Source organism: Nicotiana tabacum, chromosome 2 (assembly GCF_000715075.1).
Source record: "Nicotiana tabacum cultivar K326 chromosome 2, ASM71507v2, whole genome shotgun sequence".
NCBI lineage: Eukaryota > Viridiplantae > Streptophyta > Magnoliopsida > Solanales > Solanaceae > Nicotiana > Nicotiana tabacum.
The window spans coordinates 15,505,922-15,533,771 of record NC_134081.1 but is presented as its reverse complement, the minus strand read 5'-3'; positions in this window follow the sequence as shown (position 1 = coordinate 15,533,771).

The following is a 27,850-nucleotide window of genomic DNA, read 5'->3' as shown; positions in this document are numbered from 1 at the left end:
AACGAAGAAAAGAATAAAAATATATATGCAATGCAAGAAAAAAGTAACAACTTCAATCAATGAGTTCATTAACAATTAATATATCTTTTTGCCAATCATATTTATTATTTAGTATCACTCTGTTCAAGATAAAACTTATGGGCAGTGTGATGCATGCCTTAGTATTTTGCCTATAGTATCTGCAGCCTAAGTGACGCAGAGCGTCTATCCTTCGGGGCTTAAGCCTTTGACAACAAAGTTAGAGGACCATGAGAAATGGGGTTTAGAGTATCTTAAAAGATAAAAACACTTCATCTCAAAGCACATCATCATAAAACGACATGCAATAAAATTGACAATAGTATGAGATCCAGCCATCACCCAATTCCAGTCCTACAAATTAATGATAAAAACAAAATACATGTTATGTTAACTTCCCAGTAAATATAGGATGAATCCTTTTGAGTATTTTCTTCAAATAATAGAAAGTATTATAAATATATTACTTAGTAGTAATTGATTAGGTGTCTAAAAGTAGAAGAAAACTTGTCCAAAGATGAAACAAGCTCCCATTTGTACAAGAATCTTTAAGAACGTAGCTCCCATTTGAAACAAGTAGCATAGTCCAATAGAATAACAAAAAAAATTGTAGTTTCATGAAGCAAAAAAGAAAAAAGGACTAACATGATCCCAAGCAGATATGGTTCAAAGATGCACGTAATATGAAATGTCTTGTTGTCTTTGTGACAAAAGAAACAAAATTTAGCAGTATTTGAGAAAAATGTATCAAGAACTTTTACTATATCGAGAATTCTTACTAGTATCAAGTTCATGATTTAGCTTTTTTAGCTTGCGTAATAGTTGCATCCGTTGTTGCACCCTCGGATTCTTTTTCAGCTTTCGCGGTTGTTGTGTCGTTGGCTTTTTCCGCCTTTGTCGTTGTACCATCCGTTTTTGTATCCTTGGTTCCTTGTGGCAAAATGGCCAAACTAGGCTTTCAATGAAGATATTTGCACCACAAAAGTCGTAACAGTGGGTAATCTCTTGACATTTGATGGGGTCATCCTTTGGATTGTAAATCCTGAAAGTTGATTTAAACTCAAACAAAATTTTACCATTATTTGCCATGCAAAAGAGTTTAGATGCATCATGGTTGTTAAGTATAATAATAATAATAATAATAATAATAATAATAATAATAATAATAATAATAATAATGGTTGATACAAAAATTTATATCTAATTATGATATTTATTACAATATATATTTACGTTTTGGTACATAAATTTTATAAAATTAAGGGTAATGGACGTACTATTATATTCTGGAGAATCAAACATACTTTTCGTAAACAGTCTTTCTTTATTTTTTACTATTGTAATTAAATTATATATAATTGGTTGATTTTAATTCTATGATTATAAATCTAATAGTCTTTGGGTACGCGCATTCCGCATGTAACCTATATCAAGACGAAATCAGGAATTTTTTCATGAAGGGTATTCAAACATGAAAGAAAGAAAAAAAAAGTCTCCAACAAAAAGTACTGAATATATGTTATGTACCTATATATACACTGTAATTTTTCTGCGAAGGATAGTCAATTGACCACCCTTAGGACAATGTAGCTTCGTCCCTGCCAAGGGATACAATCTTTTAAAAATCACATAAATATTATTAATGAATATAGTTTGAACTATATATTAAAAAGGTTAAAGGAAAATTTTTTAAAAATGCTACTTCCTCTTGCTACCTAACTGGAGAAAAAATTTAAGTTGCAGAAAATATAGCTTCCTCTTGTAGAAAAGGGCCGGGGGTATTTTTATCCAACTAATATTCATAAACCTAACTGAGACTACTTTTATTGAATTTGGCTTAATTGGTCCAAAAATTCAAGACCAACATATCAAGGCTATTTATGAACTTAACCCGTAGTCGATATGGTGTGATCGCATCGTTACCTTAATTTTTTTTTTTATCTTGCCCTTGTTACATTAATTCTATTTTATCCTACTTCTTTAATAATTACTCTATCCCATGCTCTATTTTTTAGTTGAATTATTGTAAGCTTATTATTTCAATTAATGTTGTATGATATTATGAAACAATAAAAAATGATACAATTTATTCAAAAATTGTATTTATTTAAATAATAGATTACACTATAATATAATATGATATACTAAAAAATAATACGTAACAATCATCAGTAAAAGCATGGCTCCCAATTACCTTACCTCGTCTTATACGTAACTAATGTTCCATATACCATTCGATTTATGACACTCGATATATTTAGAAAGAAAACAAAAGTCTACATAAAGTTTTAGATTTGGCTGCAATTCTTACTATCTTGAAGTGGTAATACAAATCTTTTTAATGTTGGAGAAGTAATATTCCCTCTTTTGATGATTTATAGCAAAATTCATTGTCACTAAAAAAGCATAGATTTGGAGAAATTTTAAATTTTCAATAAAAGACTAAAATTTAAAAAATGCAGATTTTTGAACTCCAATTTAATGGTTTTGCTTACTTTTTTGATTTTCTGACAGTACAACAACAACAACAACAACAACAACAACAACAACAACAAAAAGCAGTGAGTTCCCACAAGTGGGGTCTAGAGAGGGTAATGTGTATGCATACCTTATTCGAGAAGCTTTTGATTTTTTGATATTATAGAAAATAAAAGAAATATTGATTCGATGAATTGGAGGTTTCACTAAGGGGGTTTTTTTTTTTTTTGGGGGGGGGGGGGGTCGAGACTTTCTAGTGGTCGGGGTACTTTTGTTTAGATAGTATTGTAGCCATATAAATTTTATTAAAATTAAATTTATGAAATAATTTGGACTATATTTTAAATTCAAGATATATTGGTCCAAATAAACATATGAGCTAATATAATTAAATTAATTGTATAAGTCCAATATAAATGGATTAAATAAATAAGTCTTAATCCATTGGGCTAGCCTATTTAATTGGGCTAAAGTGATGAGCCCACTTCATTAAGTCCAAAATGTCATCCTCCTGGAGGCCCCGTTTGGTACCACGTGTCAAATGACGTGGCGCGCCAAATCAAACAGAAGAGCCAATAGGATCATTCCACGTGTCAAAATGACAAGGCATGCCAAATCACATTAAAAGGCCAATGAAATCGCGCCACGTGTGCAAGTGACATGTTCTGACCAATCAAATGCGGCCTTGTCACACTTCAATTTGATTGGTCGGAAAGAGTTTATTCTTATCATAGCTCTTCCCTCCCACAACTATAAATAGGGGTCTTCATAACTCAAAAAGGGGACTAGAAGTTATAACAAGAAACAAAAGGGAGCTTGTGGATCAAACATTGCGGATTTCTCTAAAAGCTACAAGCATTCAAATGTTCTAAGGATTAAAAGATCAAAACAAAGATTCAACAACATGCTGCAAGCCCTTGGATTAAAAGTACGTCAAGATCAAGTTCAAGCTTCAAGCACTTGGATTAAAATAAAATAAAATTCAAGATTAAGCTCGGAGGCTCTTTTATTTACTGTTGAAAAGAAGAATGAGAGGATTCATAGAGATTGTAATACCCAAATATTTGAAATAAAATACTACGATTATTACAATATTTTCGGTCTTGATTTTATTTTCTCGACGCAAATTTATTGTCTACAAATTCTGGTACACCTAGTGGGACAATCTCTACCTCTCATCTCAACTTTTCGATCATCAAAGTTCAAGAACATTGAAATGGCTTCAAAGAAAATCAACTCCAGTTCAACTTCCACCAAGGCTGCTAATTCCAGGTTCTATGCTTATGTGGAAAGCATCCTCGATGTTACTTTTGGAAGCTTTGGACCAGTTACGAGGAGCAACGCAAGCTCGTTAGGACAACAAGCACCCCAAGTGTCGTCCGTATCAACCCCTGTTTTTGGATCTTCATCCTCAAAAGGAGCAAGATCTTTCACAAACGCACTCGAAGGAGGAAGCGATGTTGCTGAAAAGATCAAGAAAACTCTTGCTCTGCTTGACTTCTCCGGATCCAAGCACTCTGCTATGAAGGAAGATGATGATGCTTCAAGTGATGGATCCTCCCCACTTACACAACATAGCGTGAGCCAATCAAGGATCAATCTGTGTGAAAATCCATGCTACTCTCCATCGTCCTCACCAATCATGCAAGCCATGGTGACAAACACTTCATCTGTGGAGGAGCAGTTGGCAAACTTGACGGAAGCAATCGCTGGCTTAACCAACAAAATCAAGATGCTAGAATCGACAAGCTAACAGATATGGTGGGAATCGTGATGGAAGAAGAATCCACCCATGCACCTGGCAAACTCCCAGAAGTTCAAGAGATTGATCCTCCCCCACGACAAGTTGCATCCACTAAGAAAATTTCAGTCTCTTCAGAAGGGATGATTCCAATCAATCAACTAAAGGAGTTCATTGAAGGGACTATAAAAAACAAATATGAAGTTGCTTCCAGGTCCTCCTTTACCTACGCAAAGTCGTACACTTCAAGGATCGATATGTTGAAGATGTCTGCTGGCTATCAACCTCCAAAATTTTAACAGTTTCATCAAGCAGTTTGTCCGCTCATTAAAAGGAAATGCTTTTGATTGGTATACAGACCTCGAGGCTGGATCTGTTGATAGTTGGGATCAACGAGAACAAGAGTTCCTCAATCGCTTTTATAGCATGAGACTTACTGTGAGTATGATAGAACTTACAAATACTCATCAACGAAAGGGTGAACCAGTTATCGACTTTATCAATCGTTGGAGGAATGCAAGCCTCAACTGCAAAGACAGGCTTAGTGAAGCTTCAGGCATTGAGATGTGCATCTAAGGCATACATTGGGGATTGCGCTACATCTTGCAAGGTATCAAGCCTAGCACATTTGAAGAACTTGCAACTCGTGCCCATGAAATAGGATTGAGCATAGCCTATGCAGGAAATAAAAGGCTGCCCATCTATAAACCTCGCAGGGGGAACTACAAGAAAGAAGTCAGGAAGTGGGGCAAGTTCGTACCCAAGCCTGAAAGCAAAGAAGCTATGAATGTCAACACATCACTCGTAAAGTTCACGACGAATGTAAGCAAGAAGCAGAGTATGAAATCCACTTCTTTTCAAGATAAGCCAAGTGGAAAGTGGACACTAAAAGAAATGCAAGAAAAAGAGTACCCATTTCTGGATTCTGATGTGCCAGCTATTTTTGAAGAACTCATCGAGTTAAATCCCATTGAGCTTTCGGAGATGAAGCGACCAAATGAAGCTGGGAAAACAAATGACCCAAATTACTGCAAATACCATCGACTTGTAAGCCACCCTCTGGAGAAGTGCTTTGTCTTCAAGGACAAAGTTATGGACTTGGATCGCGAAAAGAAGATCGTGCTTGAAGATGAGAAAGCAAGCGCAAACCAAGTCTCTACCAACTATAGCTCATTCAGTCCGTATGAATTATGTGGTTTTAAAGAAAGTAAATATAAAGAATTACCGGAGAATGACAAAGTTGAAGTTAATCAACTTGATGATGATGAAGGTTGGACATTGGTGACTCGTCGTAGGCACCACAGAATGAGCCCACAAAAATAATCAGTAGAACAACCAACAAGAAAAATGATGGTAAAAAGACGAAGGAGATGGAATCCGGTTAAGCACTTAAAAAAAGCAAAAGTGGAGGTGCACCACTCTCAAAAGCCATGAAATCCAGTGACCTTGGAGGAGTTTTTACCAAGTTAGTTCCGCTTGAAGATTTCCTATGAGGGTATCAATGCCTCTTGTTACCATGTTGATGAAGGGAAAGAAAAGAGTGATTACCTACCGTTGGCACCATCTTCGGAAAATCTCATCGAGTCCACTCCTCAAGAAGTTAATGCTTGTAAGGAAAAGGTCATGTTCACAAATGACGATCTTCTACTAGGTGACACTCTTCATAACCGCCCATTGTACCTGGTTGGCTATATGTGTGATGAAAGGGTAAATTGAATTTTGGTTGATGGAGGATCCTCAATGAACATTTTGCCAATTCGCACTGTGAAAGAACTTGGTATTCCTATGAATGAACTCTCAGAAAGTGGTGTGATGATCCAAGGAGGGCAAAGAGCCATAGGTGCGATCAGGTTGGGAATCACCATTGAAGATATGCAATCAAGTGCATGGTTGCATGTGATCGATGCAAAGACTTCATACAACGCGCTCGGAAGGCCTTGGATACATAAGAATAAAGTGGTTCCATCTACCTACCATCAATGTTTGAAGTACTACGAGGGTGAAGTCGAGAAGAAGATAGTTGCTGATGATGAGGCATTCACCGAGGCTGAGTCACACTTCGCCGATGCAAAGTTTTACTTGAAGAACCACATTGTGAAGGAGCTAAAAGCTGATGATGGCATGAAAAGCAAGAATGATGAGCCCACAACTAAAAGAGCTGAGGTGATTGCTGGTAGAGCCAAAGCTGTTATTGAGGAGGTACAACACAACGCGAATAAATCTCATAGAGGGGACATTGCATCTTATGGCAAGAAAGTAAGTCATGCACTCCAATATGTCCCTAAAAGAAAGAAAGATGAAGCTGAATCATCTAATCTCCAAACTAACATGCTAAAGGAGTTAACTCTTCCAGTAAAACGAATTTAGGCAATAAAGTTGTCCTCAAAGCCACTTGCAGGGTTTGTAGCCCAAAATCGTTTGCAGAATGTGGCACTCCCTACAAAGCGAACAGATGAAGGTTTTGATCCTAATGCTTATAGGCTATTTGCAAAAGCTAGATACAATCCCAATGACCTGTCAAAGTTAGGGAAGCTCCCATCATAAGATGCGACGAGGCAACCACGTGAAGGTTTGGGATTCAAGCAACCGTCACCGGTGCGCATCTCCATAAGAAGGGCGAGCAACAATTATATCACTATAGAAGATGAATCTGTCGCTTCTAATAGGCCTTCTGTCTTTGATCGACTTGGAAAATCAACTGTGAGAACTTCTGTATTTGAGAGATTAAGTCCATTAAAGAAGGGGAATAAGTTCTAGAGAAATTATTGAAATACAAAAACACCTGTTTTGCCCAAAATTCAGAAGATCTCTAAATATTTCCAAAGTTTGGTTCCTTCTAGAATGAAGTGACAAACAAAAGTCATGGTTTCGTGTGATGAGGTACTGAAGGTGAAGCCATACATTGTGGTCTACACTAAAGAACATGATGAAGACGAAGAAAGTGTGGGTTCTTCGTATCATACTGCACAAGGCGAGCATGGTGTTTTATCTCTAATGGAGGATGACAGAGAAATTGGACAATGTTTCACCGTGTTATCACATATCCTTCAATAATTGGGACCCTCAAGAAGATGAAGATGCGAAAGATGCTCCCCCGAAACATGAAGAAGGGGTGAAGGCAACAATTGATGCCTTAAAAGAAGTTAACCTTGGCACTGATGAAGAACCAAGACCCACCTACCTAAGTGTTTTACTAGAAGTTGATGAAGAAATGTAACGACCCGGCCGGTCATTTTGAGTATTCCGACCCCGATATCAAAATTTTCCACTGCCGACCGAAATCGCCAAATTTCCAATTTTGCCAATTCAAGCCTAATTCTACCACGGACCTCCAAATCACATTCCGGATGCACTCCCAAGTCCAAAATACCTAACGGAGCTAACGGAACCATCAGAATTCAAATCCGAGATCGTTTACACATAAGTCAACATCCGGTTGACTTTTCTAACTTAACTTTCTAACAAAGAGACTAAGTGTTCATTTCACTCCAAAACTACTCCGGACCCAAACCTACCAACTCGATGCAACTCAACATAGCTGAACAACACATAAAGAAGCAGAAATGGGGAAACAGGGCTATAACTCTCGGAACGACTGGCCGGATCGTTACATCACTTGTCACGACCCAAAATCTAACCATGTTCGTGATGGCTCCTATCGTGTTACAAGGCAAGCCTACTTCCCAAAATATTTCTACTAAACCGATTATAAGAATTTAATAAAATATTTCAACATTTGAATTTCTCATAAACTAAATCAACTCTAACTATAATTTTAGAAATATGGAAACGAGCCCCAAACATCAGGGTGTCACTAAGTCATGAGCGTCTAAATCTATGAACTAAGAAATGAAGCTGTCTAACTGTCAATACAATCCAAAAGAATAAATGATAAAATGAGTAACAAGGTCCTGCGGATGCTAGCAGCTACCTTGCAATCTCCACAGATAGCCAGCCTGAACTCAACGATCACCGAACTCTAACTCACCTGAATCTGCACATAAAGTGCAGGGTGTATCATGAGTACAACCACCTCAGCAAGTAACAGAAATAACTAAGGAACTGAACAATAGTGACGAGCTAAGTAAAACAGTCCAATTATTAAATTTTTACAATTTAAAAATAAACAAAAATAAACAGGTAAATTTCATAACTCAGTAAATGCCACAAAGAAGTTTAACAGATAAATGCAGCAACAACACAAATAAATACAACCTCACAGCATTGTTACTCCATCACTCATCACTCGTACTCAACACTCAATACTTAAAACACTCAACACTCTACGCTCACTAGGGGTGTGTACAGACTCCAGAGGGGCTCCCAAAGCCCAAACGCTAAGCACGGACAACTCACATGCCATCATATCAATACTTGGATCCGCACGGTCAACTCACGTGCTACGCGGACAACTCACACGCTATGGTATCAATACCTGGACCCGCACGGTCAACTCACATGCTATGCGGACAACTCACGCGCTATGGTATTAATATCCTCACAACCAGGCCCTCGGTCTTACTCAATCATGTACCCCACTAGCCTCATCATCACCAACAAATAAGGGAACACATCCCACATCAAGTATCACCGCATATTAGCAATTAATAGAGACTGAGGTAAACATGTACAATAATTTCTATGACTGAGTAAAAATAATGTGAGCATGAATAAAGCCTAAGCAGGATCTCTAACATAAAGGAAAATAAGTTCAACTACAAATAAACACATAACCACAGATAATAGCCATTAGGCCTCACGGGACGGACCAAGTCTCAATCCCTTGCGGTGCACACCCACACGCTCATCACCTAGTGTGGGTATCACTTCCAAACAATCACGTGATGTCAAATCTCCGGGTTTATACCCTCAAAGCTAGAGTTAAAACTGTTACTTAACTTAACAAAGTAAAAATCCTACTCCGGGATGCCCTCGTCTCTGGACTCGGTCTCCAAAAGCTCTGAATCTATCCATAATTAGAATAATACTATCAACATAGGCTAAAGAATCGAATTCCAACGGAAAAACTACATAAATAGGCCAAAACTCCAAAATCGGCCAAAACCCGCCCCCAGGCCCATGTCTAGAAACCAGTCAAAAATGGAAGAATAATATTCCTCGTCCTCTCCCGAGTCTAACCATATAAAATGCATCAAATTCTGACATCAACTCGACCCTCAAATCTTCAATTAAAGTCTTTATTTATTGTTGAGTTCAAATGGGTATAGATTGGGTTGAAAATGGTAGAAATTGGGGCTCGTTTCCGTATTTTTCTATATTATATTTAGAGTTGATTTAGTTTATGAAAAATTTAAATATTGAAAAGTTTTATTAAAATCTTATAATCGGTTTAGAAGTAATATTTTGGGAAGTAGGCTTGCCTTGTAACACGATAGGTGCCATCACGACCATGGTTAGATTTTGGGTCATGACAAGTTGGTATCAGAGCCTAGGTTATATAGGTCTCACGAGTCATGAGCGGGTTTAGTAGAGTCTTGCGGATCGGTACAGAGACGTATGTACTTATCTTTGAGAGGCTGCAGAACCCTTAGGAAAATTTCACTTTCTTGTATTCTATCGTGCGAAATTGATTCAGCTTGGAATATAACGCCTTGAATTCCTTCCATGCATTCGTATGCGCATATGACCGCTCGGTATCGGGTGTGCATCACCGGCTTGTGATTCTACGAACAAAGTTGAGATGTGTATTATGTGTATGTGGTGGTGGGCTGGTCTGGGGGACTTGAGGCCATGGTTAGACTGCAACTTAGGCTCGGTAGCTTCAGTTGTAACCTATACATTTGGACTCATATGTCCGATAATGTCCCTATGAGTAGAATTTATTGCTCGATGAGCAGTGGAATGACTTTGTGGTGAGTATGACGTAACTGCGGAAGGTGTTTAGACGATGTGAATATGACGAGAAATGTTTTCTTGAAATGTAAAGGAAGGCCATTGGGTGCTTGATTTTTCTTTTTGATGTGACGTACGGTCTCGAGTGTGAATGTTTTGAAGGATCTTTCACGTTAAATTTTGGGGAAAATTAAATTCTCATGTCTGTCAATGAGCTTGGACTTAAGAAGAGTAAGTGGTTGTGTAGTAATGGTGGTTGCGAATGGGTATTTTGATGTTGATGGCTTGAGAAAGATAATCTTCGAAGAGACTTAGAGTAGGTAACATTCTATTGGTTCTGGTACGACAGAGATGCATTTCGAATTGATGCAGCAACGTGTGAGGGAAGACATGACGGGAAGCGTTTCGCGTTGGTTGAAGTACTAGCGGGTCAAGTAAGAGAAGTAGAGGTTGAGAAGTTTCTTAAAGGAGATGATTTAACCGAAGTAAGAATGGCTTTTGGAACAACTCTGGGCACGTTCGAGGACGAACGTTTGTTTAAGATGGGGAGGATGTAACGACCCGGTCAGTGGTTTCGAGAGTCATAGCCCTGTTTTCCCAATTTCTGCTTATTTATGTGTTTTTCAGCTGTGTTGAGTTGTATCGAGTTGGTAGGTTTGGGTTCGGAGTAGTTTTGGAGTGAAATGAGACACTTAGTCTCTTAGTTAGAAAGCTAAGTTAGAAAAGTCAACCGGAAGTTAACTTATAAGTAAACGAGTTCGAACTTGGATTTTTATGATTCGGTTAGCTTCGTGGAGTGATTTTAGACTTAGGAGTGTGTCCGGAATAAAATTTGGAGGTCCGTGGTAGAATTAGGCTTGAATTGGCAAACGTTGGAAATTTGGTGATTTCGGTCGGCAGTGAAAAATTTGATATCAGGGTCGGAATGGAATTCCGGAAGTTGGAGTAGGTTTGTAGTGTCATTTGTTATGTGTGTGAAAAAATTTGAGGTCATTCGGGTTTGATAGGTTTCGGCGTCGTTGGCGAATTTTTGAAGTTTAGAAGTTCTTAGGCTTGAATCCGAGGTTGAATTGGTATTTTGGTGTTGTTTTGGTTGTTCTGAAGGTTCAACTATGTTCAAGTAGTGATATATGACTTGTGGGAAATATTTGTTGAGGTCCCGAGGGGCTCGGGATGATTTCGAATGGTTAACGAGAAGTTTGGAAGTTGGAAATTTCATAAGACTAAAGTTTTAAGTGAGTTCGCACAAGACCTAATTTCAAATGCGTATAACTCTCATGATACGAAGCGTTATATGGTGTATTACCTATCAAAAGAAAGGTCGATGTGTCTAGTTTCCAACTCTTCAAACTGTTTGTCATTTGGACAGTCCTACAAGACGTTATGACCAAATTACCAAAGTCTGGAAAAGTGCGATTCTGCGATCGCAGAATCATTATGCTATTGCAGAAGTAGTTATGCGATCGCAAAATGGTCGCAGACCTGTCCAGTGAATCCCATTTCTGGGCATCGATTTTGCGGTGCATTTTGCGACCCGCATACCCATTCTGCGGTCCATTATGCGACTGCATACCTGCTTTCGGAGGGTTAATTTTTCTATTTTCATAACCCGAACCCATTTTGATAAATAGGCTTTGGGACTCATTTTAGAGCAAAAATCTGACATTTTTTAGAGAGAAGGGAGAGTGTTCTAGAGAGAGGAAGAAGCTCAAGTGCTTTGTTCATCAAGATCTTGTTCAAGCTTTGAAATCCAACAAGGAAATATCACAAGATCTTCACCCAAGAGGTAAGATTTTAACCCCTAGTCTTCAATTTCGAGTTTGGGTAAAGATGGGTGATTAAGAGTATGATTCTTGGGTGTAATAGTATCATTTATACATATCAATAAGGTTAATGGAAAGATTGTGGAGTTCAAATGGGTATAGATTAGGTTGAAAATGGTAGAAATCTTCAAGATTTTAATTGAAGATTTGAGGGTTGAGTTGATGTCAGAATTTGATAAATTTTATATGGTTAGACTCGGGAGAGGACGAGGATTAATATTCTTCCATTTTTGACTGGTTTCGAGACGTGGGGCCGGGGGCCGGTTTTGGCCGATTTTGGATTTTTGGCCTATTTATGTAGTTTTCCGTTGGAATTCGATTCTTTAGCCTATGTTGATAGTATTATTCTAATTATGGATAGATTCGGAGCTTTTGGAGACCGATTCCAGAGACGAGGGCATCCCGGTGTAGGATTTTTACGCTGTTAAGGTTAGTAACAGTTTTAACTCTGGCTTTGAGGGTATAAACCCAGAGATTTGACATCACGTGATTGTTTGGAAGTGATACCCACGCTAGGTGACGAGCGTGTGGGTGTGCACCACGAGGGATTGAGACTTGGTCCATCCCGTGAGGCTGTGAGGCCTAATGGCTATTATCTGCGGTTATGTGTTTATTTGTTGTTGAACTTGTTTGCCTTCATGTTAGAGATCATGCTTAGGCTTTATTCATGCTCACATTATTTATACTCAGTCATAGAAATTATTGTACATGTTTACCTCAGTCTCTATTATTTGCTAATATGCTGTGATACTTGATGTGGGCTGTGTTCCCTTATTTGTTGATGATGGTGAGGCTAGTGAGGTACATGATTGAGTGAGGCCGAGGGCCTGGTTGTGAGGATATTAATACCATAGCGCGTGAGTTGTCCGCGTAGCACGTGAGTTGACCATGCGGGTCCAGGTATTGATACCATAACGCGTGAGTTGTTCGCATAGCACGTGAGTTGACCGTGCGGATCCAGGTATTGATATGATGGCACGTGAGTTATTTGTGCTTAGCGCTTGGGCTTTGGGAGCCCCTCCGGAGTCTGTACACACCCCTAGTGAGCGCAGAATGTTGAGTGTTTTGAGTGTTGAGTGCTGAGTGCGAGTGATGAGTGATGGAGTGACACTACTGTGAGGTTGTATTTATTTGTGTTGTTGCTGCATTTATCTGTTAAACTTCTTTGTGGCATTTACTAAGTTATGGAATTTACCTATTTATTTTTAAATTGTGAAAATAAATAATTGGACTGTTTTACTTAGCTCGTCACTACTGCTCAGTTCCTTAGTTATTTCTGTTACTTGCTGAGGTGGTTGTACTCATATTACACCCTGCACTTTATGTGTAGATCCAGGTGATGAGAGCGCGGCGATCGTTGAGTTCAGGCCGGCTATCTGTGGAGATTGCAAGGTAGCTTCTAGTGTCCGCAGGACCTTGTTACTCCTTTTGTCATTTCTTCTTTTGGACAGTTAGATAGTTTATATATCTTAGTTTATAGTTTTAGACGCTCATGACTTAGTGACACCCTGATGTTTGGGGCTCGTTTCCGTATTTTTCTATATTATATATAGAGTTGATTTAGTTTATGAAAAATTTAAATGTTAAAATATTTTATTAAATTCTTATAATCGGTTTAGTAGTAATATTTTGGGAAGTAGGCTTGCCTTGTAACATGATAGGCGCCATCACAACCATGGACAGATTTTGGGTCGTTACAAGTTTTGAAAACTCTCTTGGTTTAAATTGAATATTTGAGGGTCGAGTTGGGGTCGGATTTTGGTAAAATTAGTATGGTTAGACTCGTGGTTGAATGGGATTCCAGGTTTTATAACTTTTGTCGAGTTCCGAGGCTTGGGCCCCACGGGCGATTTTTGAGGTAATTTTCGGATTTTTATGAAAAATCATTATTTTCTTATGGAATTAATTCCAATGAATTTTATTGACTGAAACGAATTATTTATGACTAGATTCGAGGCGTTTGGAGACCAATTAACGAGGAAAGGCATTGTAGAATAAGAATTTCACGGTTTGAGGTAAGTAACGATTGTAAATCTAGTCTTGAGGGTATGGAACCCCGAATTTTGTATTATTCTACTATTTTTAGTGATGCACATACTAGGTGACAGGCGTGTGGGTGTGCATTGTTGGGGATTTATGACTTGGTCCGTCCCGTAGAAACTATAAAGTTGCATACTTTGTTGAAACCATATGATACTTATATGTTTTAGAAAGAATTTCTGTAAATTGGGCTGAATGCCATGTTTGGGCCTTGCGCTAGTGCTGTTTGGACACTTAGGGGCTTTATCTTACTATCCTCTCATTGTTTTCGATTGAAAATCTATACTCAATCATGTTTATACTTGTTTACCGCATAACTCAGTTTTAGTTACTCTATTTTGATGCATATAAATATTTTGGGCCGAATTCCCTGTTTTACTGAAATGCCCGAGTGGCTTGAGAGGTTTATGACTGAGTGAGGCCGAGGGCCTAATTTGTGAGGATGAATATGGATCAGGGCTGCCCGCATGCTGCATACTTTATTATTATGACACGTGAGTTGTCCGTGCAGCACGTGAGTTGTCCGTGTAGATTATAGTGCTTGGACTGAAGGAGCCCTTCCGGAGTCTGTACACACCCCCAGTGAGCGCAGGTACCTACTGAGTGCCGAGTGCTGAGTGACTGGGAGGCATGAGTGATTGTGAGGTATGCCCGAGTGGCAAGAGTGATTGTGAGGTATGCCCGAGTGGCACGAGTAACTTTGAGGTTTGCCCGAGGGGCTGTATATGAGTGATGTTTTGCCCGAGGGCTTGTTTATGATTTCATCATTTTTTCTCACCTTTGCATTGAGCCTTTGTTTGAAAAACTGTTGGAAAAATATCTTTAAATGATTTTTACTAGAACTAGGTTTAAACGAGATGATTTGATTCAAACACTGATTTTTTAAGCATGTTGTACTTTTCTGAGATTTCATGATATGAACGATATATGCTTTATTGCTCGTCACTACTGCGCTATCTTTTTTTATTATTGTTACTTACTGAGTTGGCGTACTCACGTTACTTCCTGCACCTTGTGTGCAGATTCAGGTGTAGCTGGACACGGTAGCGGTTATTGAGTGCTCTGGTTGCAGATTTTCTTGGAGATAGAAAGGTAGCTGTTTGGCGATCGCAGCCCCTGCTCTTCTCCCTCTTATCTTCCTCTAGTTGTATTTATTTATATTCCAGGCTGAGTTAGCCTTGATATTGTTAGACAGTTTGTAGTAGATGCTCATGACTAGTGACACCCCGATGTCGGGCTTTTCTTTCCGCACTTTTATTTTGATTGGAAGTCCTTTACGAAGGTTTTTATGTTAAATAACATTGAAATTATCTTTGAAATGAAATTATCGGTTTGTTTTGGAAATAAGTCGGCTTGCCTAGTTCCACGATAGGCGCCATCACGACAGGGGTTAGTTTGGGTCGTGACAGACCATGGTTCTCACAGTTCTCATCAGGGCCACTCATCACTTAGTGCCCTTCCAGTTCAGAGTTCGTCCCGTACTCCACCTATTTAGGGCTCTTCCATGCCAGGTTCTTCTACCAGTCATCCTGGTGCTAGGGGTTCCCTTCATTTTTCGCCACCAGCACCAGGGAGTTATTTTGAGTGTGGGGAGCTTGGGCATATGTGGAGGCAGTGTCCTCGTCGTCATGGAGGTCTATCTTAGCAGAGGAGTCAGCCTCTGACTACAGCACCAGTTACCTTACCACCCATCCAGTCAGCTCGGGGTGAAGGTCAGTCAGCTAGGGGTCGCCCTAGAGGGGGAGGCAGATCAGGGGGTGGTCAGGCCTGTTTCTATGCTCTCCCTGCCAGACCAGATGCTATTGCTTTAGATGCTGTGATTACAGGTATTGTCTCAGTTTGTCACAAAGATGCCTCAGCATTATTTGACCCTGGTTCCACGTATTCATATGTTTCCTTGTATTTCGCCCATTTTCTGGATATGCCCCGTGAGTCCTTAGTTTTATCTGTACATGAATCTACTCCTATGGGCGATACTATTATTGTGGACCGCATATATCAGTCATGTGTGGTGACTATTGGGGGTCTAGAGACCCGAGTGTATCTATTGTTGCTCAGTATGGTTGACTTTGATATGATATTTGGTATGGATTAGTTATCTCCATGTCATACTGTTCTAGATTTTCACGCTAAGACGGTGACGTTGGCTATGCCGGGAATTCCGAGGGTTGAGTGGAGCGGTTCTGTAGATTATGTACCAAGTAGGGTGATTTCATATTTGAAGGCTCAGCGCATGGTTGAGAAGGGTTGCTTATCTTATTTGGCTTTTGTGAGGGATGTTAGTGCAGAGACTCCTGTCATTGATTTTGTTCCGGTGGTATGTGATTTTTCGGATGTGTTTCCTGCAGACCTGCCGGGCATGCCGCCTGACAGGGATATTGACTTTGGTATTGATTTGGTGCTAGGCACTCGGCCCATTTCTATTCCACCGTATCGTATGGCACCGGCGGAGTTGAAGGAATTGAAAGAACAACTTTAGGAACTCCTTGATAAGGGGTTTATTCGGCCTAGTGTGTCACCTTGGGGTGCACCAATTCTATTTATGAAGAATAAGGATGGTTCCATGGGAATGTGTATTGATTACAAGCAGTTGAACAAGGTCACAGTCAAGAATAAGTATCATTTGCCTTGTATTGATGATTTATTCGACCAGCTTCAAGGAGCGAGGGTATTCTCTAAGATCGATTTGAGGTCCGGTTATCATCAGCTGAAGATTCGGGATTCAGATATTCTTAAGACAGATTTCAGGACCCAATATGGCCATTATGAGTTCTTGGTGATGTCTTTTGGGCTGACCAATGCCCCAGCAGCGTTCATGCATTTGATGAACAGTGTATTTCAGCCCTATTTGGACTCATTCGTTGTTGTATTCATTGATGACATCCTGGTGTACTCTCGTAGCCAGGAGGAGCACGCTCAGCATTTGAAGATTGTATTACAGAGATTGAGGGAGGAGAAGCTTTATGCAAAGTTCTCCAAATGTGAGTTTTGGCTCAGTTCAGTAGCATTCTTGGGGCACGTGGTGTCCAGTGAGGGTATTCAGGTGGATCCGAAAAAGATAGAGGCAGTGCAGAGTTAGCCCAGACAGTCCTCAGCCACGGAGATTAGGAGCTTTCTTGGTTTGGCGGGTTACTATCGTCGCTTTGTGGAGGGATTTTCATCTATTGCATCGCCCTTGACCAAATTGACCCAAAAAGGTGCTCCATTCAGGTTGTCGAATGAGTGTGAGGAGAGCTTTCAGAAGCTCAAGACTGCTTTGACCACAGCTCCAGTGTTGGTTCTACCATCAGCTTCAGGTTCTTACACTGTGTATTATAATGCCTCGAGGATAGGCATTGGTTGTGTTTTGATGTAGGAGGGTAGGGTGATCGCCTATGCCTCGCGCCGGTTGAAAACCCATGAGAAGAACTATCTTGTCCATGATCTTGAGTTAGCAGCCATTGTTCACGCCTTGAAGATTTGGCGTCATTATTTGTATGGGGTTCATTGTGAGATCTATACAGATCACCGGAGTTTGCAGTATCTGTTAAAGCATAAGGATCTTAATTTGCGTCAACGGAGATGGTTGGAGCTTTTTAAGGACTATGATATCACTATTTTGTACCATCCGGGGAAGGCCAATGTGATGGCCGATACTTTGAGTCGCCGGGCAGAGAGTTTGGGGAGTTTAGCATATCTTCCAGCAGCAGAGAGACCTTTGGCATTAGATGTTCAGACCTTAGTAGGCTAGCTTGTCAGATTGGACATTTCGGAGCCTAGTCAGGTACTGGCTTGTGTGGTCTCCAGGTCTGCTCTTTATGACCGTATCAGGGAGCGTCAGTATGATGACCCCCACTTGCTCGTTCGTCAGGACAGGGTTCGGAAAGGTGATTCTAGGGATGTGACTATTGGTGATGACGGCGTGCTGAGAATGCAGGGCCAGATATGTGTGACTAATGTAGATGGGCTTCGAGAGTTGATTCTTGAGGAGGCCCACAGCTCGCGGTATTCCATCCACCTTGGTGCTGCGAAGATGTACCAGGATTTGAGGAAGCACTATTGGTGGAGGCAGATGAAGAAGGATATAGTTGGGTTTGTGGCTCGGTGTCTTAACTGCCAGCAAGTTAAGTATGAGCATCAGAGATCGGGTGGATTACTTCAGAGGTTAGATATCCTAGAGTGGAAGTGGGAGCGGATCACCATGGACTTTGTAGTTGGGCTCCCACGGACTTCGAGGAAGTTCGATGCTATTTGCGTTATTATGGATCGGCTGACCAAGTCTGCACACTTCATTCCAATTGGTACTACTTACTCTTCATAGCGGTTGGCTGAGATTTACATCCAAGAGATCATTCACCTGCATGGTGTCCCAGTTTCCATCATTTCAGATAGGGGCACTCAGTTCACATCGCAGTTTTGGAGGGCCGTGCAGCGAGAGTTGGGTACTCAGGTTGAGTTGAGCACAACTTTTCACCCTCAGACAGACGGGCGGTCCAAGCGCACTATTCAAATATTGGAGGACATGTTGCGTGCTTGTGTCATTTACTTTGGGGGTTCATGGGACCAGTTTCTGCCACTAGCGGAGTTTGCATATAACAACAGTTATCAGTCGAGTATTCAGATGGCTCCGTACAAGGCTTTGTATGGGAGGTGGTGTAGATCTCCGGTCGGATGGTTTGAGCCGGGTGAGACTAGGATCTTAGGTACGTACTTGGTCCAGGACGCATTAGATAAGGTGAAATTGATATTGGAGCGGCTTCGCACGGCGCAGTCTAGGCAGAAGAGCTACGCGGATGGGAAGGTCTGTGATGTGTCTTTTATGGTTGGGGAGAAGGTTTTACTAAAGGTATCACCCATGAAGGGTGTTATGAGGTTTGGGAATAGGGGAAAGTTGAGCCCCCGGTTCATTGGGCCTTTTGAGGTGCTTCAGAGGATAGGGGAGGTGGCTTATAAGCTTGCCTTGCCACCCATCTTGTCGAGTGCGCATCCAGTGTTTCATGTTTCCATGCTCCAGAAGTATATTGGAGATCTGTCCCATATTTTGGATTTTAGCACGGTTCAGTTGGAGGGTGATACGACTTATGATGTGGAGCCGGTGGCTATTTTGGATCGGCAGGTTCGAAGGTTGAGGTCAAAGGATATAGCTTCAGTGAAGGTGCAATGGAGAGGTCAGCCTGTGAAGGAGGCCACCTGGGAGACCGAGCGAGAGATGCTGAGCAGTTATTCACACCTATTCGAGACTCCAGGTATGTTTCTAGACCCGTTCGAGGACGAAGGATGTTTAAGAGGGGGGGATGTAAGGACCCGACCGGTCGTTTCGAGAGTTATAGCCCCGTTTTCCCCATTTCTACTTCTTTTTGTGTTATTTAGCTATATTATGTTATTTCGGGTTAGTTGGTTCGGGTACGGAAGGAACTCGGAGTGAAATGAGACACTTAGTCTCATAATTAAAAAATTAAGTTAGAAAAGTGGACCGGATATGGACCTATGCGTAAACGGCCTCGGATTCGAATTCTGATAATTCCAATAGCTCCGTATGGTGATTTTGGGCTTAGGAACATGTCCGAAATATTATTTGGAGGTCCGTAGAGGAATTAATCTTGAAATGCCGAAAGTTTAATTTTTGAGAAGTTTGACCGAGGAGTTGACTTATTGATATCGGGGTCGGAATCTGATTCTAAAAATTTGAATACCTCTGTTATGTCATTTAGGACTTGTGTGCAAAATTTGAGGTCAATCGGACGTGATTTGATAGGTTCCGGAGTCGTTTGTAGAAATTAGAAATTTCAAAGTTCATTAGGCTTGAACTGGGGTGTAATTCATGGTTTTAGCGTTGTTTGAGGTTATTTGAGGGTTTGACTAAGTCCATATGATGTTTTAGGACTTGTTGGTATATTTGTTTGAGGTCTCGAGGGGCTCGGGTGAGTTTCGGATGGCTAACGGGTTGGATTTTAGACTTGGAACTCTGCTGGAATTTTTCTGATGCACCATCTGGTTTCCTTCATCGCGTTCGCGAGTGGAGCCTGGCGTTCGCAAAGAGGAACTGGGAGGCATGCAATATTTGTTCTTCGCATTCGCGAAGAGAAGCACGTGTTCACGAAGGGTGGACTGGGTGTGCATCGCAAACGCGAGAGGTGTTACGCGTTCACGAAGAAGAGAGGAAGCAGTTGAAGACCCCCAGGCAATTGGTCTACGCGTTCGCGTAGGGGGTGTCGCATTCGCGTAGAAGGCGTTGAGGCAGAGGCATTTTGTGCTTCGCGAACGGGAGGGTGATGTCGCATTCACGAAGGAGGAATTTGGGCGGGAGTTATTTTGTGATTCGCGAATGCGAGGCACTGACCGTGTTCGCGAAGAAGAAAAGTCTGGGCAGTGAGTTTAAGTTCTGAAAATGGGACGTCGTCCAATTTTCAGTTTTTGGTGATTTGGAGCTCGGAATTGAGGCAATTTTGGGTGATTTTCATAAGAAACAATGGGGTAAGTGTTCTTCACTCAATATTGCTTAAATTACCTGAATCCATGGTTGTTTTTATCATTTAATTGGTGAATTGAGTTGGGAAAATTTAAAAACCCTCTTGGTTTAAATTGAAGATTTGAGGGTCGAGTTGGGGTCGGATTTTTGTAAAATTGGTAAGGTTAGACTCGTGGTTGAATGGGCTTTCGAATTTTGTAACTTTTTTCGAGTTCCGAGGTGCTGGCCCCACGGGCGATTTTTTGAGATAATATTCGGACTTTTATGGGAAATCATTATTTTCTTATGGAATTAATTCCAATGAATTTTATAAACTGAAACGAATTATTTATGACCATATTCGAGGCGTTTGGAGACCAATTCATGAGGAAAGGACATTGTAGAATAAGAATTTCGCGGTTTAAGGTAAGTAACAATTGTAAATCTAGTCCTGAGGGTATGAAACCCCGGATTTTGATCATTCTACTATTTTTAGTGACGTACATGCTAGGTGACCGGCGTGTGGGCGTGCACTGTTGGGGATTTGTGACTTGGTCCGTCCCGTAGCAACTGTAAAGTTGCATACTTTGTTGAAACTATATGATACTTATATGTTTTAGAAAGAATTTCTGTAAATTAGGCTGAATGCCATGTTTGGGCTTTGCGCCATTGTTGTTTGGACCCTTAGGGGCTTTATCTTACTATCCTCTCATTGTTTTCGATTGAAAATTTATACTCAGTCATGTTTATACTTGTTTACCGCATAACTCAGTTTTTGTGACTCTATTTTGATGCATATAAATATTTTGGGCCGAATGCCATGTTTTACTGAAATGCCCGAGTGGCTTGAGAGGTTTATGACTGAGTGAGGTCGAGGGCCTGATTTGTGAGGATGAGTGTGGATCAGGGCTGCCCGCCTGCAGCATATTTATTATTATGGCACGTGAGTTGTCCGTGCAGCACGTAAGTTGTCTATGCAGATTATAGCGCTTGGGATGAAGGAGCCCCTCCGGAGTCTGTACACACCCCAGTGAGCGCAGGCACCAAATGAGTGCGAGTGTCGAGTGTCGAGTGCCGAGTGCTGAGTGACTGGGAGGCATGAGTGATTGTGAGTGACTGCGAGGCATGAGTGATTGTGAGGTATGCCCGAGTGGCAAGAGTGATTGTGAGGTATGCCCGAGTGGCACGAGTGACTGTGAGGTTTGCCCAAGGGGCTGTTTATGATTTCATCATTTTTGCTCACCTTTGCATTGAGCCTTTGTTTGAAAAACTATTGGAAAAATATCTTTAAATGATTTTTACTGGAACCAGGTTTAAACGAGATGATTTGATTCAAACACTGATTTTTAAAGCATGTTGTACTTTACTGAGATTTCATGATATGAACGTTATATGTTTTATTGCTCGTCATTACTGCTCAGTCTTTATTTGTTGTTGTTACTTACTGAGTTGGCGTACTCACGTTACTCCCTACAACTTGTGTGCAGATTCAGGTGTTGCTGGACACGGTAGCGGTTATTAAGTGTTCTGGTTGCAGATTTTCTTGGAGATAGCAAGTTAGTTGTTTGGCGATCGCAGCCCCTACTCTTCTCCCTCTTATCTTCCTCTAGTTGTATTTAGTTATTTTCCAGGCTGAGTTAGCCTTGATATTGTTAGACAGTTTGTAGTATATGCTCATGACTAGTGACACCCCGATGTCGGGCTTTTCTTTCCGCACTTTTATTTTGATTGGAACTCTTTTACGAAGGCTTTTTTGTTACATAACATTGAAATTATCTTTGAAATGAAATTATTGGTTTGTTTTGGAAATAAGTCGGCTTGCCTAGTTCCACGATAGGCACCATCATGGCAGGGGTTAGTTTGGGTCGTTTCTACATGGGTTATCCGGAAGGAAAATGAAACATATTATTTATTATTGAAAAGCTTTTTAGAGAAATTTATTGTTTTCAAACTATTCATATTATTGGAAACTTCGGCAAACGATTTGGGTTTTTACTGATGTATTTGAAAGAAAGAACTACTATTTTTGAAATCATTATTTGGCAGAGTATTTTATCCCTAAGTTACTTCTGGTATTATTTGCTTTATGTTGTTATGGATTGTTGTGGACTATTAGTTTTGGACCCGACCTTGGTGGAAGCTCTTCACTACTTTCAACCTACGGCTAGGTTTGTTACTTACTCAGTACATGGGATCGGTTATACTGATACTACACTTCTACACATTGCATGCAGATGTTGGCTGTTGTTGTTGCTGTGCTCGATGGTTGCGGGATCTGAAGATGTACCTGTGTTCCTGTTGTAGCTGCCTCTTGTTCATGGTAGCCTTAGATTTATAAAAGCTCTGTTTATGTATTATTCAAACAGACAATGAATTTATTTCATTTTCGCTTTGTATACTCTATTCTTAGAAGCTCATGATTTGTACTACCAGTTCTGATGTATTGATTTTAGATATTTTCTTTTAATTAATTTCATTGGAATTGGATAGTTGGAAATTGGCTTACCTAACGGGTTGGGTTAGGTGCCATCACGACTAGTGGGATTTTGGGTCGTGACAAGGTGGTATCAGAGCTCTAGGTTCATAGGTTCTACAAGTCATGAGCAAGTGTCTAGTAGAGTCTTGCGGATCGGTATGATAACGTCCATACTTATCTTCGAGAGGCTACAGGGCATTTAGGATATATATTTCCCATCTTTCTTTCCTTATCGTGTGCGATTGATTCAGCTTGAGACATAACTCTTTGAATTCCTTCCACGTATTCGTATGCGCACATGAGCGCTCGATATCAGCTATGCATCACCGGCTTGTGATTCCATGAAAAAAGTTTGAGATGAGTATTCTATATTTTGGTGATGGGCTTAAGCTCGGTAGCTTCAGTTGTAATTTATACAATTGGACTCATATATCCGGTGATGACCCTACAGTGAAATTTGTGGCTCGATGAGCGATGAAATGGCGGTATGATGGGTATGATGTGACCGCGGGATGTGTTAAGATGATTTGAACATAACGAGAAATCTTTCCTTGAAATGTAAAGGAAGGCCATTGGATGCTTGATTTTTGATTTGATGTGACGTACAGTCTCGAGTGTGAATGTTTTGAAAGATCTTTCACATGTTTAAATTGTGGGACAAATTAAACTCTCAGGTCTGGTTAACGAGTTTGGATTCAGAAAGATTTAGTGATTACGTAAAAATTGTGGCTACGAAAAGATATAACAAGATGCCAATTTGAGGCTAGGGAGATGGGTTATCTCCTGGAGAATAATCAACGTAGGTGTGTTCCTTATAATATGAGTGGAAGTTTTCTTTTCTGCCAGTGGTGCGTATGTGGAGATTTGAATTCGAATTTGGCTGAGAAAGTCGACTTGAGTATCAAGAGAATGATTGCGATCTTAGCGGATGATTTGGGGCATTTTTATGGTTGGCATTGCATGAGCTTGAGAAGAATTTTGTGGCACTGACTACGGTATTATGACAGTAATAGGGTATGGGTATTATGAATTATGGAGTATTTTAATCGATGGCTTTGAGCCATGTGGGGGAGCCTGCTATAGACAAATCAATTCATGGGTATGTGTCAAATTTTGTTTGGGCCTAAAGTATGCTTGGGAATCAGTGATGACTTGCAGAGGTTGAGTTCGAAAATGACTCGAATAAGAAAAATTCCTGGTTACGGATTATATTGCATGGACGAGCATATGAAAAATCGTGGGATGAGTCAGTTGTTATTGGTTAATGATATAGTGCTCACAGAGTATGAATTTGGTATGTGGTGCTAAAGTAGAGTTACTTCTTTGAGTGTTGTGGTGCTAATGGGGCACATGTCTTTTGGCCCATTTGGGCGGTGCAATTAGATATGAGCAAAGTGGGTGAATCCGGAGAAAATTCCAGTGGGTTTGAGAATTATATATAGCAATTGAGAATGTTTTCGGACTTATGTATGGATAAAAATCCGAGATTTGCGTTTGACGGTGCCTGGACTTGCGGAAGTTCTATGACTATGGATTCTACATTTTTGTGTAAGGAAGGTAAGAAGAACAATTTCAAATTCACATAATGTATTCTCAGAGTGAGTGTTATAGTTGTGGTATCTTTGAAAGTGCTTAAGAAGAATACAGTTGTTTATGGGTTGTAGGGCGTTGTGGTTCTATGCTAAGGTTTGTAGGGTGAGTTGTGGTTAAAGATCATGGTATTTTAGTAGGACGAAGTATCAATCTGAAGACAAATTCGGAAGGGACTCGGAGAAAATAAGACAACTGTTAGTAGGTTCGATCAGTATGGTAATGGATATGATCGGTTCTTTGGGTACTTATGATGTGGGGGTTTTCTACAGGTGCTTTGTGGCAATACACCTGGACTTGACGACCTGCATGACTTGGTCGAGTTAGAGGAATTTAGTTTTAAGGGTTTGATTATGTGCAAATAGATTTCAAAGTATTCTTGAAGGTTTCTACCGGTGTGGAGAACGTGTTGTGTATTACGATTTTCTCCTGGAAATAAGCAAGAGAAAGGTTTCTAACTAAAATGGTATGTAAATTTTTGGTGAATCAAAGTTGATAATAAGATTCTTGTGCTTTTCACAGGATGGCAAGATAGATGTTATGTGTTGTACAAACGTTAGATTTTCATGTACAAGGTGGCAGTACAGTCTTGAAGAGAAGGTAACAATGTTGGACATCATGGACGGTTTCAAATAACTAGATGAATACTATTACTACTTGGTGTTGTATGAGAAAAGGGCGGACTTCAGAAGGCGCATTGTATTTTGACTTACGGATGTATAAATTAGTATTGCGATACTCACATGGTTGATAGACTGCTGATATTCAAATTTTGTCAAGTGGCACGGAAGAACTTTTAAAGTATTTCTCGTGGGATAATCGTGTATAAGAGAGGTGTTAGGCATTCGGGCGGTGGAGATGGAATCAAATATGGTGATTCGCGTGTTTTATGGATTTGGAGATTGGGAGTTCCCAGGAGCAGATTGTTTCATGGTTGTGGACTGTGAAGTTATGGTCGGAGCTAGACGGATGATGAAATGTGTTATGATTCAGTCATTATGGATTTTTGGATGGATTTTTATCTATTTGTGGGTAACCCGAGTTGATTTTGGGGTCCATAGGTAGGCCCAATTAAGATGTGTATTCTTCACCGAGCCGGAATAGTTGGCTCCATACTGCTATTATTGAGTGATGTGTCATTCGGTCGATGTTGAACTTATTTGTGTTCTCAATGATCTGTGAGTTACTCCTTTATGCTACGAAGAGTTGTGATTCATTAGTTATGTGCACAGATGGTGCGGTTCTATTTGAGCTTTATAGCGAAATTTGAGTGTGATGAGTATTTGGGTATTGCATGATTGATAGAATAATGGTTATGTCCTTTCAGGATTTGTGTGGTATTTTTGTCATTTGCCTATCCGCCGTTATTAATTTGGAGCAGAATGGCCCGGAGTATATAATATGAACCTCGTGTTAGAATCGGGTGATGGTTCTACGATGTATGATGAATTTTTAGCATTTCGTTGTGGCGGTACTTGTTAATCTGGTGGGGCAATTCTCTCATTTGAGTCATTTTCCATGACTGGGTACATTTGAATGTTGCGTGTTGGTGCATAGATGGCACGGGTTGTGGCTCCGAGTTATATTGGTGCGGTATGTCTGTGGAACAATTATGTTTAGTAATATAAGTTCATTGGACCTGGAATGGGTACTATCAGGTTTAATTTCGGTATATTCGGGAGTATAATATTGAAACTCGGCTCAGAAAGTGATTATGGTTCCGGTTGGGGCGAGAGATCTCCATGACTTGTTGTTCTGATAAGAGGTTACGAGATTCTGCGTGTTTCTTTTATTATCAATAGTGTACGAAGGTTTTAGGATAAGGTTTGGTTCGATATGGGTTTAATACTAGTATGTGGTTGGTTTTGGAGTAATCACTGCGATCAGGAATGGTGTTACGAGCATGCGAGTTCTGTAATATGTTGGTTGATTATATCCGTGGTTATAGTTATAGCTCGATGCAACTTGTTCGGACTTATACGGTGTGTAAATGTAAGATTTGTGTCTTGAAAGAAAATTTAAAGGTTGAAAATTAAACTCCAAGGTTTATGGGGTAAGGTTAACTTAATGATTTTCAGTTGCATTGTATAGTCAAGCCTTATGTGGGATAGGGTGATGTGGGTTCACCCCCGGGTACATGTGTGGTAAGATGGAACAGTGATTTGATGGCTTGGAAACAACTCTTGGCACGTTCGAGGACGAACGTATATTTAAGTGGGGGAGAATGTAACGACCCGGCCGGTCGTTTTAAGTATTACAATCCCGTTTCCCCATTTACTTCTCAAATTGTACTTTACAGTTGTCGTGTGAATTGCCGGGGTAATTGGTTCGGGTCCAGTGAGGTTTTTGAAGGAATTGGAACACTTAGTTCCAAGGTTTAAAGCTTAAGTTAAAATAGTGACCGGATGCGGACTTATGTGTAAACGATCTTAGATTCGAATTTTGATGATTCCAATTGCTCCGTATGGTGATTTTGGACTTAGGAGCGTGTCCGAAAAAATATTGGGAGGTCCGTAGTGGAATTAGGCTTGAAATGCCGAAAGATGAATTTTTGGGAAGTTTGACCGGGGGGTTGACATTTTTGATATCGTGGTCGGAATTCGATTCTGGAAATTGGAATTGGTCCGTAATGTAAAATGTGACTTGTGTGCAAAATTTTAAGTCATTCCGGATTGATTTGATATATTTCGGCACAAGATATAGAATTTGAAAGTTCAAAGTTCATAGATTTTGATTTGAGGTGCGATTCATCGTTTTGATGTTGTTTGATATGATTTGAGGCCTCGAGTAGGTCCATGTTATATTATGGAACTTGTTGATATGTTCGGACGGGGTCCCAAGGGCCTCAAGTGAGTTTCGGATGCTTAACGGATCGAATTTGGATTTGGAGGAGGAGCTGAAGCAGCTAGGATGCTGGTGTGATCGCACCTGCGCAAAAAAGGGCCGTAGGTGCGACTCGCGTATGCGAGGAATGATTCGCAGAAGCAAAAATGCATGGGCTGTCCAGGCACCGCGGGTGCGAAAAAAGTCATCGCGGGTGCGAAGACCGCGGGTGCGAAAACAGTCATCGCGGGTGCAAAGACCGCGGGTGCGAAGACCGCAGGCGCGAAGAAATCATCGCAGGTGTGAAGACTGCAGGCGCGAAGAAATCACCACGGGTGCGAAGACCGCGAGTGCGAAGAAATCACTGCGGGTGCGAAAATCCTGGACAGAATGTTAAAAACAGAGGGGTTCCGAGTTTTTGCTATTTTTGGGCTTTCAAGCACGATTTTGGGGGAGATTTTGAGAGAGAATTCAAGGGAAACTTGAGGTAAATCACTTATGATCATTTCTACTCCATAATATTGAATTATCATCGCATAATCCGACTAGATTACATGTTTTTGAGGTGTAAATCGTGGTTT